Below are 15,328 nucleotides of genomic sequence, written 5' to 3' on the forward strand. Positions count from 1 at the left end.
GAGAACCATGCACACAACCTTGAGCTCTTTGGAGAGATGGCTTGATCTAAATGTGTGTATAATATATATAATATGTGTCTCTCTCTGGGTGTGTGAGACTACACACACATATTTGTATAGTACACCTATATCAGCACAACCCGATGCCTTCATCAGCCCCAGCTGCATCAAAACATCTCTCCCCATAGGTGCCAACTCCATGGGGCCCTGGGTGCCTGATCACCCACAAAATTCCCCCATGAAGGGACCAGGCACCCACAATTTTTTGTGCTGCATGGCACCCACGGCCCTGGGCACCCATGGTCGTGGGGCCAAGTGGTGCTCCTGTCTCTCCCATATCAGTCTCTACAGCCACAGCAGGTGCTGTAACCCTACGGTTTAACTCCTTCCACAAAGGCACACTCTTCCATTGTCTCCCGAGACAGACGAATGCCAACCAGGATGTGTGTGTATATGTGTATATGTGTAGTGACATTCTTGGTGAATCAGGATCTCCCCTATTTGCTGCCAGACCCCTCTGGCATCAGTGCCACCCACGCAATCCCTTCAGCTCTGTCACGGCTGTGGGCGCTGAACAGGGACGTCTTTACCATTGGGAATAGTGGCGCAGAGAGCCAGGGCACCAAGCAGTGGAGGGCGCCAGGCGGAGAGTCCAGGGAGGGGAGAGCAGGGAGGTAAGCGAGGCGGAGCAGGGGCTTGGTGCCTGCACGCCTCCAGTGCCCTTTGGAGGCAGTAGGACCCTGTTCCGCTCTGCAGCACCCGGGTCATTCCTCATCCCAGGTGCGCCTGATTGATGCTGTGAGAACAATGGACTGAGTCTACCAAAACCTCCTCATTAACTTGTTAACTCTATCATAACCTGGATGATGTCAGAGTGAATGTCAGAGTATTTCCAAAACCTGTCGACTTTAGGAAAAAGCCTCAAAACTTTGGAAATTCATATAAAATCACTAGTTCCACCGATTTGCTTCATTCCAATGCCCTTTAATACCTTTGGCCAAGGACTTCAAACCCCATCAGTTCCCGCCATGATCCCTCAGGTGTGCAGTCACGTACTCAAGCTCTCCTGGGCAGCCCCTTTGCCACTGCAGAGCGCTCCTTCGGTTCACCGGGTCTCGCCTGGTGAATGGGGCTTGGGCTACAGGGCACATACCAAACTTTCTGTGGGTTGGCCGCCCCTGGAGCCCTTTCCAGGGACTGCCACAGGGAAGCCTGTTTATTTATTTCTTGGAGTATTTTAATCAAAGTATCACAGAACTGGATGGTTGGAAGGGATCTCCAAGGGTCCACTAGACCAACCCCTCCAGTGCAGGAATCACAGCACAAGCATCTCTCACAAAACACATTTGCTCCATCTTCCCTGTGAACTGAGGAGATTTCACCCCTCCCATATCCAAGAATCTCCTGATGAGTCTGGTGATGTTCCAGAGAGCAGAGGGGGCTGTGTTCTGCTCTCTACTTATTCCACTCCAGCCTAACATCAAAGAGTCAGTCAGTCAGTGGGGGGGGGGGGAGACTGAGTGTTAGAGATCGTGTGTATAGATAAGATTGCTGCTAAGAGCAGCTGCAGGCACTCAGTGCAGTTCAGCATTCATTTTGCTTAGACCTCATTTAGCTCTGTATATAGTTTGTGTATTATAGTTGCAGATAGAATAATGAAGATATTCTACAGAGCTGCTCTCTGAGTCATTTATGCTCTGCCATACTCTGCTGTACTCTGCTGTGCGACGACTGTCTTCTTGTGGAAGTGAATCTGGTGCTCACAACTCTAGGCTGTGAGTCCACAGCACTTTGACCTGTTCATGTGCAGAAGGTGGTCTCTGGAAGTGCTACCCAGCTCGCCTAGCCCAGTCGGGGCTGAAGTGGATGAGTCCAGTTGGTGGCACTGGCTCAAGGGCGATGCTGACATGAACAGCCCTTCAGTTACAACAGAATAACAGAACCATTCACAGAGTTGGAAGGGAACCACCAGGGTCATCTAGTCCAACCCTCCTGCAATGCAGGAATCTTTTGCCCAACATGGGGCTTGAAACCACAACCCTGAGATTAAGAGTCTCGTGCTTTACTGACAGAGGTATATATAAGTTCAGCATTTTTTCCCTCAGTTTGGTGCCAGGTTAAGCTATGCCATTTTGCACCACAAAAATCACGGATCCACGGCTTCCTGGCCACTCCATGGCCCAAAAACGTGGTTCCGAAGCACAGATCCTCATGGATCCTCATGCTTTTTGCATTGGGCCAACCCAAACTCACTGTCAAATCACACGTCATAGCCAGGAGCAGAGCCTGCACCATAAAAATTATGGATCCACGGCTTCCTGGCAACGCCATGGCCCAAAAATGTAGTTTTGAAGCACGGATCCTCAAGGATCCCCACTCTTTTTGCATTGGGGCTCCCCAAACTCACCATCAAATCACACATCATAGCCACGGGCACAGCCTGCACCACAAAAATCATGAGTTGCACTACAAAAATCACAAAAATCCCCTTACCTGCACTGTTAATGTCACCACTGCAATATTATTATTAGAGCCGATAGGAGAATATATGACTACCATATTTTTTGCTCTATAGGACACACTTTTTACCCTCCAAAAATTAAGGGGAAATGTGTGTGCATCCTATGGAGCGAATGCAGCCTCCTTGGCTTCAGCGATAGCAACACGAAGCCTCCGAAGCGCAGAGGGAGCGCTCCCTCCACGCTCCAGAGGCTACACGTTGCTTTCGCTGAAGCCTGGAGAGCGAGAGGGGTCGGTGCGCACCAACCCCTCTCGCTGTCCAGGCTTCAGGGATAGCCGCCTGAAGCCTTTGGAGCACAGCGCAAGTTCCTGCTGATCTCCGAAGGCTTGTGGTAAGCCGCCTGAAGCCTGGAGAACGAGAGGGGTCGGTGCACACCGATCCCTCTTGCTCTCCAGGCTTTGCTTCGCTGGAGAGGCACTGCACAATGTTTCCTCTCTGCGCAGCGCCCCTTCAGTGAAGCTGGAGGAGAAATGGAAGGGGCTCCGTTTCTCATCCCGCTTCGCTGAAGGGGCGCTGAGCGGAGAGGGGGAGAATTTTTTTCTCCCTGTTCTCCCCCTCCTATGGTCCGGTGCGTCCTATAGAGTGAAAAATATGGTATATATTGTACCAAGATGTGGTTCATCTTCAAGAACAGATCAAATACATGCCAAAGTATTAAAGAGGAGAAAAAATATGAAACTGCTTACATACTGTCAACTAATATCCAGATTCAAGAAAGACTGTATGGCAAACATTTAAATCAGTGAAAAGATAGAATCTGAGTCCATCATAACAGAGTTCTACCTTCTGGGTAAAATTTATAAACTATTACTCAAATATGACACCAAGCCTGAACAAGCAAAACCTTATATGACAAAATGGATGCAAAATTTTTAAGAGCAGTTCACAGTAGAACAGTGAGAACAATTATGAATAAAGGAATAAAATTTACTGCAAATTAAGCCCTAAAACAAAATTGGTACAGTGGAACCTCGGGTTGCAGACATAACCCGTGACTGAGGCACGTCCGCAACCCACAGCATTCGCATCCTGAAGCGCCACGTCTGCACAGGCACTGGTGCAATTTGGTGCTTCTGAGCATATGAAAGACCCAGTTCTCTGAGTGCATGTTCTGGAAGCTGGGCAATAGGGGCAGTACAGGATTCCTATTGGTGTACTGACCTCCCCGCTGCACCAAGGATTCCCTGCCCGAGCTGCTTCAGGTCATCGTGGATGTTCTCCTGGAGATACCTAGTTTGGTTGTCCTAGGGGATTTTAACATCCATGCCAACATGACCTTACAAGGGGCTGCTTGGGACTTCGTGGAAAGCATGGCCTCCATGGGGCTGTCCCTGAATAAGTTTGGCCCAACTCATAGTCACGGACATGCCTTAGACCTAGTGTTCACCTCTAGTGACATGGGTGATATGACACTAGGTAAAAGTGAAACAAAAGAAGTGCCATGGTCAGATCACTTCCTGGTGCAACTGGACTTCTCCGTGACCCTTCTCCTCTGCAGGGAGGTGGGACCAATGCGGATGGTCCGCCCCCGCCACTTAATGAATCCAAATGGTTTCCAGAGAGTGGTAGGGCATGCTTTATCCCATGTTGATAGCCTTTCAGCTGATTCCCTGGTGGCCCGCTGGAATGTGGAGTTGACCAGGGTTATCGACTGTCTGGCTCTGAAGTGCCCTCTCTGACTGCATGGAGCCCTGACAGCCCCGTGGTTTTCTTTGGAGCTGCGGGTAAGGAAACAATCGCTGAGACGGCTAGAGTGCCAGTGGCAGAAAACTCATTCTGAATTGGACCGGACACAGATTAGAGCTCAATGTCGAGCCTACCAAGTGGCGATAGCAACGGCGAAGAAGACTTTCTTCACCGCCTCTATTGCATCTACAGAAAATAGTAGCAGGAGACTCTTTCATGTGGTTTGCAATTTAACGGAACCACCTTTACCACCGGGGCCTTGTAAAGACCCCAAGACCTCCTGCAACGATTTTTCAAATTTTTATGCAGATAAAGTTGCTCATATTCGGAAGGAGGTAGACACCACCGTGGGAGCAGGGTTGGGGCGAGAGAGTGCTAGAGCCCTGTCTGGTCAAGTTGCATGGAATCAATTTCAATCCGTTACCCCCGAGAATGTGGACAGGCTGCTTGGATGCGTGAAACCGACCACCTGTCTCCTTGATCCTTGCCCATCCTGGCTAATAAAAGCAAGCCGGGAAGGGCTGGGCGATGGGCTCTGCGGGGTGGTGAATGCTTCCCTCTGTGAGGGGGCATTCCCAAACCAGCTGAAAGAGGCGGTCATTAAACCGCTTCTTAAAAAAACATCTTTAGACCCGGCCAGTATGGCCAACTATCGCCCAGCCTCAAATCTTCCATTCTTGGGCAAGGTGATTGAGCGGGTGGTTGCTGAACAACTCCAGGCATGCCTGGAGGCTGCAGACCATTTGGATCCCTTCCAATTGGGATTCAGGTCTCATCATGGGACTGAAACTGCCTTGGTCGCGACAATCGATCATAACATCCTTCTGGACCGTCTAGAGGAGCTGGGAGCTGAGGGCACTGTTATACAGTGGTTCTGCTCCTTCCTCCTGGACTGTGTCCAGAAAGTTGTGGTGGGGGATGAGTGTTCAGACTTACTTGTGGGGTGCCTCGGGGTTCCGTCCTCCCCTCCATGCTTTTTAACATCTACAGGAAGCTGCTGGGAGAGATCATCAGGGGGTTTGGGCTTGGTGTCCATCAATATGTGGATGATACCCAGCTCTACCTCTCTTTCAACTCAGAACCAGTGAAGGTGGTGAAGGTCCTGTGTGAGTGCTTGAAGGCGGTTGGAGGATGGATGGCAGCTAGTGGATTGAGGTTGAATCCTGACAATAATGAAGTTCTGTTCTTGGGGGACAGGGGATGGGCTGGTGTGAAGGACTCCCTGGTCCAGAATGGGGTAACTGTGCCCCTGAAGGACCAGGTGCACAGCCTGGGAGTCATTTTGGACTCACAGCTGTCCATGGACGCACAGGTCAATTCTGTATCCAGGGCAGCTGTCTACCAGCTCCATCTGGTACGCAGGCTGAGACCCTACCTGCCCGGAGACTGCCTCACTAGAGTGGTGCATGCTCTTGTTATCTCCCGCTTGGACTACTGCAATGTGCTCTACGTGGGGCTACCTTTGAAGGTGACCCAGAAACTACAACTAATCCAGAACGCAGCAGCTAGTCTGGTGACTGGGAGTGGCCACCAAGACCATATAACGCATGTCCTGAAAGACTTACATTGGCTCCCAGTACATTTCTGAGCACAATTCAAAGTGTTGGCGCTGACCTTTAAAGCCCTAAACGGCCTCGATGCAGTATACCTGAAGGAGCATCTCCACGCCCATCATTCTGCCCAGACACTGATGTCCAGCACCAAGGGCCTTCTGGTGGTTCCCTCACTGTGAGAAGCAAAGTGACAAGGAACCAGGCAGAGGGCCTTCTTGGTTGTGGCGCCGGCCCTGTGGAATGTCCTCCCATTAGATGTCAAAGAGATAAACAACTACCTGACATTTAGAAGACATCTGATGGCAGCCCTGTTTAGGGACGTTTTTAATGTGTGACTTTTTAATGTATTTTTATTTCATTTTTTGGGAAGCCACCCAGAGTGGCTGGGGAAACCCAGCCAGATGGGCAGGGTACAAATATATTAGTAGTAGTAGTAGTAGTAGTAGTAGTAGTAGTAGTAGTACTTTGTAGGATTTGATAATCTTTATAGGTCTTTTAAATTTCTAATCTATCTATCTATCTATCTATCTATCTATCTATCTATCCCCTCCCCTGTTTCCCTTTCTGTACTTCCCTATCCTTATAAAATTGAATATATATATATTTTTAAAATTTACGGCTCCACAGTTTTCTGGCTCGCCCCATATTCATTACCCAACCACCTATGTCCAGATCACTTTGGGGCACTGCCATGCTGTAAAAAGATTCTCATGAAGCACAGATCCCCATGGATCTTTAGGTTTTTTTATGTTTGGTCACCCTGAAATCACTATCAAATCACACATGATGTATATGACCACAGAACGAACCACAAAAACCACAGAGCACAGCCAAGGAACAAACACTATATTAAATACTTTAATCCTCATGGATCGGCATGATTGTTAAATGGACTCCACCAAATTATATTGTAAGATCACACCAATGTCCATGGAATGACCGAAATACAAACGCTATCTGAAATGGTTCTGCATTAGCAAGAACATTGAAATAAAATGACATTCATATTCATAGCTTCCACTGTGAAGAACTGCAACTAGAAATTTTTGACACTGCTAAACCTCAAGAATGTCCAAGGCAGAGATTGTGGTGATCTTACCTGTGAATGTAAATTATCAAACCAACTAGATGGAGACCACCAAAGTAACCATGAAAAACAATCACCTGTCTTGCGTCAATTCAGCTACAAATGGTTTTGGGACAAAAGTTGGTTGCTTTGCAGGGGTAGTAATTATAAATGGAGGTTTAACTGCAAGTTTTCTTGAGAACAGATTTTGTCAGTGCAAACTTTGAAATAGGGGGTTTCCAACGTGGTGCCCATGGGAATCATGTTGCCTGCTGACAGCTTTCCTGGAGTCCACCATGTGTTTTTAGAAAAAGAACAGGATTAGTGGTGAATTGTGCCCAGCATGACTTTAGATTGTTCATAGTACATTTGATTGACTACAGGGGCATATGAAGGGGCAGCGGGGTGATGGTGCCCCAGGGTGCCATGCTGGGGGGAGAGTGACAGTAAGGTCGCTGTACTGGCTGCCGCTCTTGCGGCAACTGTACAGGCAGCCCCTCTCGCAGCGACCGTATGGGCCATACGGGCAGCTGCTCTCGCGGCGACTGTACAGGCTGCTGCTCGCATAGCGTCCGTACAGGCAGCTCCTCTCATGGCGGCCGTACAGGCTGTATGGGCAGCCGCTCTCCTGGCGACCATATGGGCAGCCATGCATGCACAGTCCGTACAGGACATCATCCAGGACTTGTTACCATATTATAGCAGCCACAAAATCTATCGGCATGCCACCAGAACCAGGGAAGCCTTGCCAGTTGCAGCTCACACAGTTGAAGTGAAATAAAAGACAGAAGAGTAGATCGGGAAGAAAGTTCCCCAGACTGCAGGAAAAGATAACAGTAGCTCCAGCATCTGATTCAGTGCAGGCTGCTGAGGGGTTTGACTCCTTAAGATCACCAACTGACTATGAGACACCTGGAAAGCACTCAGCCTCAGATGACCTCCACTCCAAAAGGTGGGAAAGAGGATTTGACAGTGACCAATATTGATTATTTTGATAGCAGCCCCATATTCTCAACACAAAGTGAGAAGTGTTTGGACAAATCACTGATTTGTACATCAGTTCCCCCATGGCACAACTGTACCTTCCCCACACTCAGTCTACAAACCATGGGACTTTGGTTCAGTTGGCAACATCTGTGTGTATGACTATGACATAAACACACTGAAAGGATCAAACTGGATAAATGATCGCATAATAGATGCCTTTCTTGCCTCCAGGGTGATCATGGCCAAAGAGCTAGGTCACAATGGAACAATTTTCCCACTTACCGTACTTGCCACTTCATGCAGATATGTCAAAGATTGCCAGTGCAAGCTCTGAAGAACTGTTTGAGATTTGGAGTGCTAAAGAAAGATGTTTTGATTATTCCAGTAAATGACAGAGAAGTCCACTGGAAACTGATAGTAATCATTTTTAAAAGGAAGACCATGCTCTATCTAGATTCCAAACATGGATTGAACCACTCTGTGATTGATGCAATAACATCCTTCTTAGCATGTCTGTATGAGATGGATTCAAAATATCCCTATAGTTTTGCGGCTGATCATTTTTTGCACCAACTGATATACCCAGGCAAGGTACCGTAATTCCAGTGACTACAGTCCTTTCACATGTACCATTGCCCATCTGATTGCTTCTGCTGCCCAATTACAGTTCATACAAAAGGATATGGCTGCCATTAGACCCTGGATTGCAAAAGGAATAATACAGTACTGTGAGGAAACCTATTTTGAAGGACAAGACAAATATTTTCAAGTGGAAATTGATGCTGTTCCTCCCAAGAAGAGACAAATCTTGAACGAGAGTTACATTACTGTGTCTCGATCATGCCCAGAGGGATGGAAGGATACACTAACCTATTGCTCAGATATCATTGTTTGAAGGCTGCTGGTCACTATGTTTCTTGAAGGAAGGGTGCAGGAGGCCCAGTGGTGACCTAACTATGGCTTACTGTGAAGGAAACTGCAAGGACTGGTACCACTGCTTTCGCATAGGCATTGATTCAAAAGATCTTCCAGAGGTTTTTGTGTGTCCAGACTGTCAATCCACTGTGGCCAAATAGATTTTGAAACTGCGAACTGTCATATTCCACAGGTTGGTATAATACAGCAAAATCCAAACATATAGTTTTCATCATCATGGCAGGGATGGTCCTTTTCCGTAGAATTCTTTTTTATGGAGTTAGTTTTTATATCCTGCTTTTCTCTACTTGAAGGAGTCTCAAAGTGGCTAAAAATCTCCTTTCCCTTCCACCCCCACAACAGACACCTTGTGAGGTAGGTGGGGCTGAGAGAGTTCAGAGAGAAGTGTGACTGGCCCAAGGTCACCCAGCATCTGCATGTGGAGAAGCGGGGAAGCGAACCCAGCTCACCAGATTAGAGTCCACCGCTCTTAACTACTACACCACAGAAACGTATCTCTTAAAACTCTGGAGCAAGCTGTTCAGTTCAGCCTCATAGTGATACTGATTTGTGGAGGGAAGGTTGGTGATGAGCAAGATCTGTTCCCATTTCCCAACACAGAGACCATAGAGCAGTTTCTTTTGGGGGCTGAACCTGCAGAGTGTTTCTGTTCAGAATTTCCGTGGCAGAAATTGGCTAAGTGCCTTTATAAACATTCAGCTTCTCAAATCGAACCCCATCATGAAACTTTTAGGTGTAGCTGTTGGAGGTGGAGGGCAGAGAAGGTGCTAGTCCTTACCTCCCTCCTCCCTGCCCCATGATCCGTTGCCCAATGGGCTGAATTTCAGGGCTTTTGCATGTAAAGGGCAAGCTTGTTCTTTACTTGTTTAGACTCTTTAAACTTGGAAACAGATATTTGGCTCCATGACCAAAATGACCAAAAGGGTCAGCTTCTAGAGGACTGGAAAGATCATAATTGTACTTCCCCTACCCTCAGCCCTAACTCCGTTGAGTATTTTTTGTTATGAGACTGAGTGTTTGCGGCTGATGCTGTAGCATTCTTGTCTGGGGGCTTGATGGAAAAACAGAAAAGTGACCCTCACCTAACTCTCCAATGCCCTTCAACAAGAATGCTGTAGGAAATATTGCTAAGCCCAAAGGGAGGCAAGAATTTGCTTCAGCTCACCTTGTTAATGGCAGAGCAAAAGCTATGCGTGTGTCATTCTCAATCAGTCTACTTTCAGGACTGATTTTAGAACCCTCTTATATCAGGCCACATGGTCACTGGAGGTGGCCCCATCATGCAAACATGACTATCCACACAGGGACCATCTATTTTTGTTTTTTTTTCTGATACTGGATTTTAAGTTACAGTTACATCTTTTAAAACAGCTATCACATCACACTGTATTCCACTTGCCTTCCAAAGGAACACGTGGCTCTCCCCACATAGCGGGTTAGGTTGAGACTGCTGATCCAAAGTGATCAGTAATTTTTACGGTAATTACAATCCTGCTTTCCCTTGTACCAGCTTACCTTGACTTCAGTAAGGCCTTTGAAAAGGTCCCCCATGATATTATTGCAAAACAACTAGTAAAATGTGGGCTAGACAAAGCTACTGTTAGGTGGATTTGTAATTGGTTGATGGGCTGAACCCAAAGAGTGCTCATCAGTGGCTCACCTTCATCCTGGAAAAAAATGACTACTGGGGTTCCACAAGGTTCTGTCCTGGGCCTGGTGCTATTCAATATTTTTATAAATGATTTGGATGATGGAATAGAGGGTGTGCTAATCAAATTTGCAAATGACTGCAAACTGGGAGGGGTTGCTAATACACCAGAGGATAGGGTCAGAATTCAAAATGACCTGAATAGCCTAGAGAGCTGGGCCAAAACCAACAATATGGAGTTCAACAGGGAGAAATGTAAGGTACTGCACCTGGATAGAAAAAATGAAATGCACAGGTGGGGAACACTTGGCTTGACAACAGTACCTGTGAAAGGGATCTGGGAGTCTTAGTCGACCACAAGCTGAATATGAGTCAACAGTGTGATGTGGCAGCTAAGAACGCCAATGCGATTCTGGGCTGCATCAATAGGAGTATAGTGTCTAGATGAAGTGAAGGACTGCTACCACACTATTCTGGTTGGTTGGTTGGTCAGACCACACCTGAAATACTGTGTCCAGTTGAAGAAGGATATTGTCAAGTTGGAGTATGTCCAGAGGAGGGTGACCAAAATGTAAAAGGTCTGGAATTCAAGTCCTATGAGGAGAGACTTAGGGAGCTGGATTTGTTTAATCTAGAGAAGAGAAGATTAAGGAGTGACATGATAGCCATGTTTAAATATTTGAAGGGATGTCATGTTGAAGAGGGAGCAAGCTTGTTTTCTGCTGTTCTAGAGACTAGGATGCAGAATAATGGATTCAAACTATGGGAAAAGAGATTCCACCTGGGCGTGGTAATCCAGTCAGGGAAAATGGGAGGCATACTATGTTTAGGGCACCGTTTCCAGCCCCTTCCCCTTTTCGGGGTGAGCATAGTGGATCCTAAAAAGGGCTGCTCAGTCATGGATACAGCTGCTGAGCTGCTCAACGGCCTCATTCCTTGAGTCAGAACGACTGACCGCCCATGTGTCGGTTCATGACTAGGGGCTTCACATTCCTGCCACAGTAGCCATTTAGTGATGGCCATGGGGGAGGGTTTGGGGAGGTTGGGTTTGGTTTTTGGAAGATGCCTGTGCGTGAATTTGTTTTATGTGTGTAGATTAGTGCACGCTGACCAACGCACATTCTTCGCAGTAGGGCTCTGTTCTGATGGCATGAGTAGTCACGACCAACTGGTGGATCCTATCTGCTGCAGCCTTCATCCGCCTTCAGAGACGTGGTAACACACTGCTTGTTATCACCCGCCTGTTCTGCCGTTGAGGACTTCTTGGATCATTCTTTGTCTAACTCCTTCCCTGTTATGTACTAAGCTTGGATCCTAGAACAATAGGCAAGTAGGATCCTAGAATGCAAGAACTGATTGGCTTGCAGGAAAAGACCAATCAGGCTCCAGGAGGGAAGCAGAATCAGCTAGTCAGACGGGACTCATTGTGTAAATAATATATATAAAAGCCTGAGGTTTGGGGGGAAATTCAATCACTGTTTTACAAGCTGCAATAAAGAGCATGAAATCACTACAGGACTCTGAGCATATTTAATTTTCTTTGACCTTACCACCTTGGGTGACCCTGCTGGGAGTACAAGATTCCCAATGGCTTCACTCACAAGGGTCATAGGAATGTGCAAGCCCACTCACCATGACAAGTGAGAGAACTGAGATAGATTGCACTGAGCCCTGGTTCTCATTAGACAAAGCGTTCCACCAAAAAGGCTCTGGCTCAGGTTGAGGACAGCTGGATATGTTTTGGGCCAGGGACCACCAGTAGGTTGCTGTTAGATGAGCGTCACACTCATGAGGGGTGTATTGGAAGATAATTCCCACAGATAAGAAAGGTCACAGACTGTTTAGGGCTTTAAAGATTAGCACCAAAACATTGAACCTGATTCGATACTCCACCTGGAGCCAATCCAGCTGATGAACAACCAACTGAATGTGGGCTCTCCACAAAGTCCAAGTAAGAACTCATGCATCTGCATTTTAGACCATTTGGAGTTTCTGGAGCAGTCTCAAGGGTAGCCCTGCATATCTCTCTCTCTCACTCTCTCTCTCTCTATCACATTTATACCCTGCACTCCCCGGCTCAGGTGTACAGCTAGTTAAAGTAGTCTAGTCTGCAGGTGACTACTGCATGGATCACCATGGCTAGGTTGGAAAGGGACAGGTACGGTACCGATCTCCTAACCTGACATAGATTCAAAAATTCCAGTTTGGCTACATTTGTGACCAATGCCTCCATAGAGACAGAAGCATCGAGGATCACACTGGGACTCCTGATGGCAGCTACAGGTGACTATTGTGCCCCATGAAGAGCTGGGAGCTGGCAAACCAAACTGAAATTATTCTGGCCCAGCCATTGGACACCCATCTTTAATGGATAGAGATTCAGCCGGCTCAGTTTCCTCCATCCCAGCACACCCACCTAAAAATTGGCCAATATATCCAGGGTAGCATCTGGCAGTAGATCCATGATGTTTGTGGTGAGATCTGTGGTTATGTACAAGATATTTGAATAAAGGGTGAATTTGGGGTTCCCCAATGCTAAAAGTGTGATGATCCATGAGGATCCGTGCTTCAAAACCACGTTTCTGAGCCATGGAGTGGCCAGGAAGCTGTGGATCCGTGTTTTTGTGGTGCAGGCTGTGCCCATGGCCATGATGTGTGATTTGACGGTGAGTTTGGGTTGGCCAATGGAAAATGCGTGAGGATCCATAAGGATCCATGCTTTGAAACCACATTTTTGGGCCACGGTATGGCCAGGAACCCATGGATCCGAGTTTTTTGTGGTGCAAGCTGTGTCCCATGGCATGAAGTGTGATTTGACAGTGATTTAGGGGTGGCCCAGTGCAAAAAGTGTGAGGATCCACGAGGATCTGTGCTTCAAAACTACATTTTTGGGCTACGGTGTCGCCAGGAAGCCATGGATCCGTGATTTTTGTGGTACAGGTTGTGCCCCTGGCCATGATGTGTGATTTGATGGTGAGTTTGGGCTGATATAGTGCAAAAAGCGTGAGAATCCATGAGGATCCGTGCTTCAAAACCATGTTTTTGGTCCACGGTGTTGCCAGGAAGCCGTGGATCCGAGTTTTTTGTTGTGCAGGCTGTGCCCCTTGGTATGATATGTGATTTGACAGTGAGTTTGGGTTGGCCCAATGCAAAAAGCATGAGGATCCATGAGGATCCGTGCTTCAAAACCACATTTTTGGGCCATGGTGTTGCCAGGAAGCCGTGGATCTCAGTTTTTGTGGTGCAGGCTGCGCCCCTGGCCATGGTGTGTGATTTGACGGTGAATTTGGGCTGATCTAGTGCAAAAAGCATGAGGATCCATGAGGATCCGTGGTTCAAAACCATGTTTTTGGGCCACGGTATGACCAGGCAGGTGTGGATCCGTGATTTTTGTTGTGGATTCTGTGCCCCAGGCCATGATGTTTGATCTGATGGTGATTTTGGGCTGGTCTTGTGCAAAAATCAACAGGATCCATGAGTATCCATGCTTCGGAACCACGTTTTTGGGCCACAGTATGGCCAGGCAGGCGTGGATCCGAGTTTTTTGTGGTGTAGGCTGTGCCCCTTGGCATGATATGTGATTTGACAGTGGGTTTGGGTTGGCCCAATGCAAAAAGCGTGAGGATCCATGAGGATCCGTGCTTCAAAACCAAGTTTTTGGGCAGTGTTATGACCAGGAAGCTGTGGATCCTAGATTTCTTTGGTGCAAGTTGTATCCCTGGACATGATGTGTGATTTGACAGTGAGTTTGGGTTGGCCCAATGCAAAAAGTGTGAGGATCCATGAGGATCTGTGCTTCAAAACCACGTTTTTGGGTCATGCCGTTGCCAGATAACCGTGGATCTGAGTTTTCTGTGGTGCAGGCTGTGCCCCTGGCTATGAAGTGTGATTTGACAGTGAGTTTGGGGTGGCCCAATGCAAAAAGCGTGAAGATCCATGAGGATCCGTGCTTCGGAACCACGTTTTTGGGCCATGGAGTGGCCAGGAAGCTGTGGATCCGAGTTTTTTGTGGTGCAAGTTGTGCCCCTGGACATGATGTGTGATTTGACGGTGAGTTTGGGTTGGCCCAATGCAAAAAGCGTGAGGATCCATGAGGATCCGTGCTTCAAAACCACGTTTTTGGGCCATGGAGTGGCCAGGAAGCTGTGGATCCGAGTTTTTTGTGGTGCAGGCTGTGCCCCTGGGAATGATGTGTGATTTGACGGTGAGTTTGGGGTGGCCCGATGCAAAAAGCGTGAGGATTCATGAGGATCCGTGCTTCGGAACCACGTTTTTGGGCCACAGTATGGCCATGCAGGTGTGGATCCGAGTTTTTTGTGGTGTAGGCTGTGCCCCTGGCTATGATATGTGATTTGACGGTGAGTTTGGGTTGGCCCGATGCAGAAAGCATGTGGATCCATGGAGATCCGTTCTTGAAAACCACGGTTTTGGGCCACGGTTTCGCCAGGAAGCCGTGGATCTGTGATTTTTGTGGTGGATGCTGTGCCCATGGCCATGATCTTTGATCTGATGGTGACTTTGGGCTTATCTAGTGGAAAAATCATGAGGATCCATGAGGATCCGTGTTTTTTAACCATGTTTTTGCGCCCCTGCGCCCCCCCGAAACAGTAGGTGCGTGATTTTTTTGATGCTTTCTACAGAGTAAGACATGGTCTACAGTATCATGGTGGTTTTATTTAATTTGAATGAAAAAATCATATGAATTCACAAGGATCCGTGTAGATCCGCCTTTTACCTTTTTCCATAAGGGGGTATATAGGTGCATAGTTAATAAATGAGCAACTAAAAAAAAAAAGGTTATGTTTCCTGTTTTCTTTTCCCAAGCAGAGATAATGTGTAAGCGTGGTGTCAGCTCCCTAAAAAAAGGTCAGCAACTTTGGGGTCTCCCCCCCCCCTAGAAAATGTCGACAACTCTGGGAAAGGGGGGGGCG

This window comes from Podarcis liolepis (genome assembly GCF_965112155.1).
Source record: "Podarcis liolepis genome assembly, chromosome: Z".
NCBI classification, from domain to species: Eukaryota; Metazoa; Chordata; class Lepidosauria; order Squamata; family Lacertidae; genus Podarcis; species Podarcis liolepis.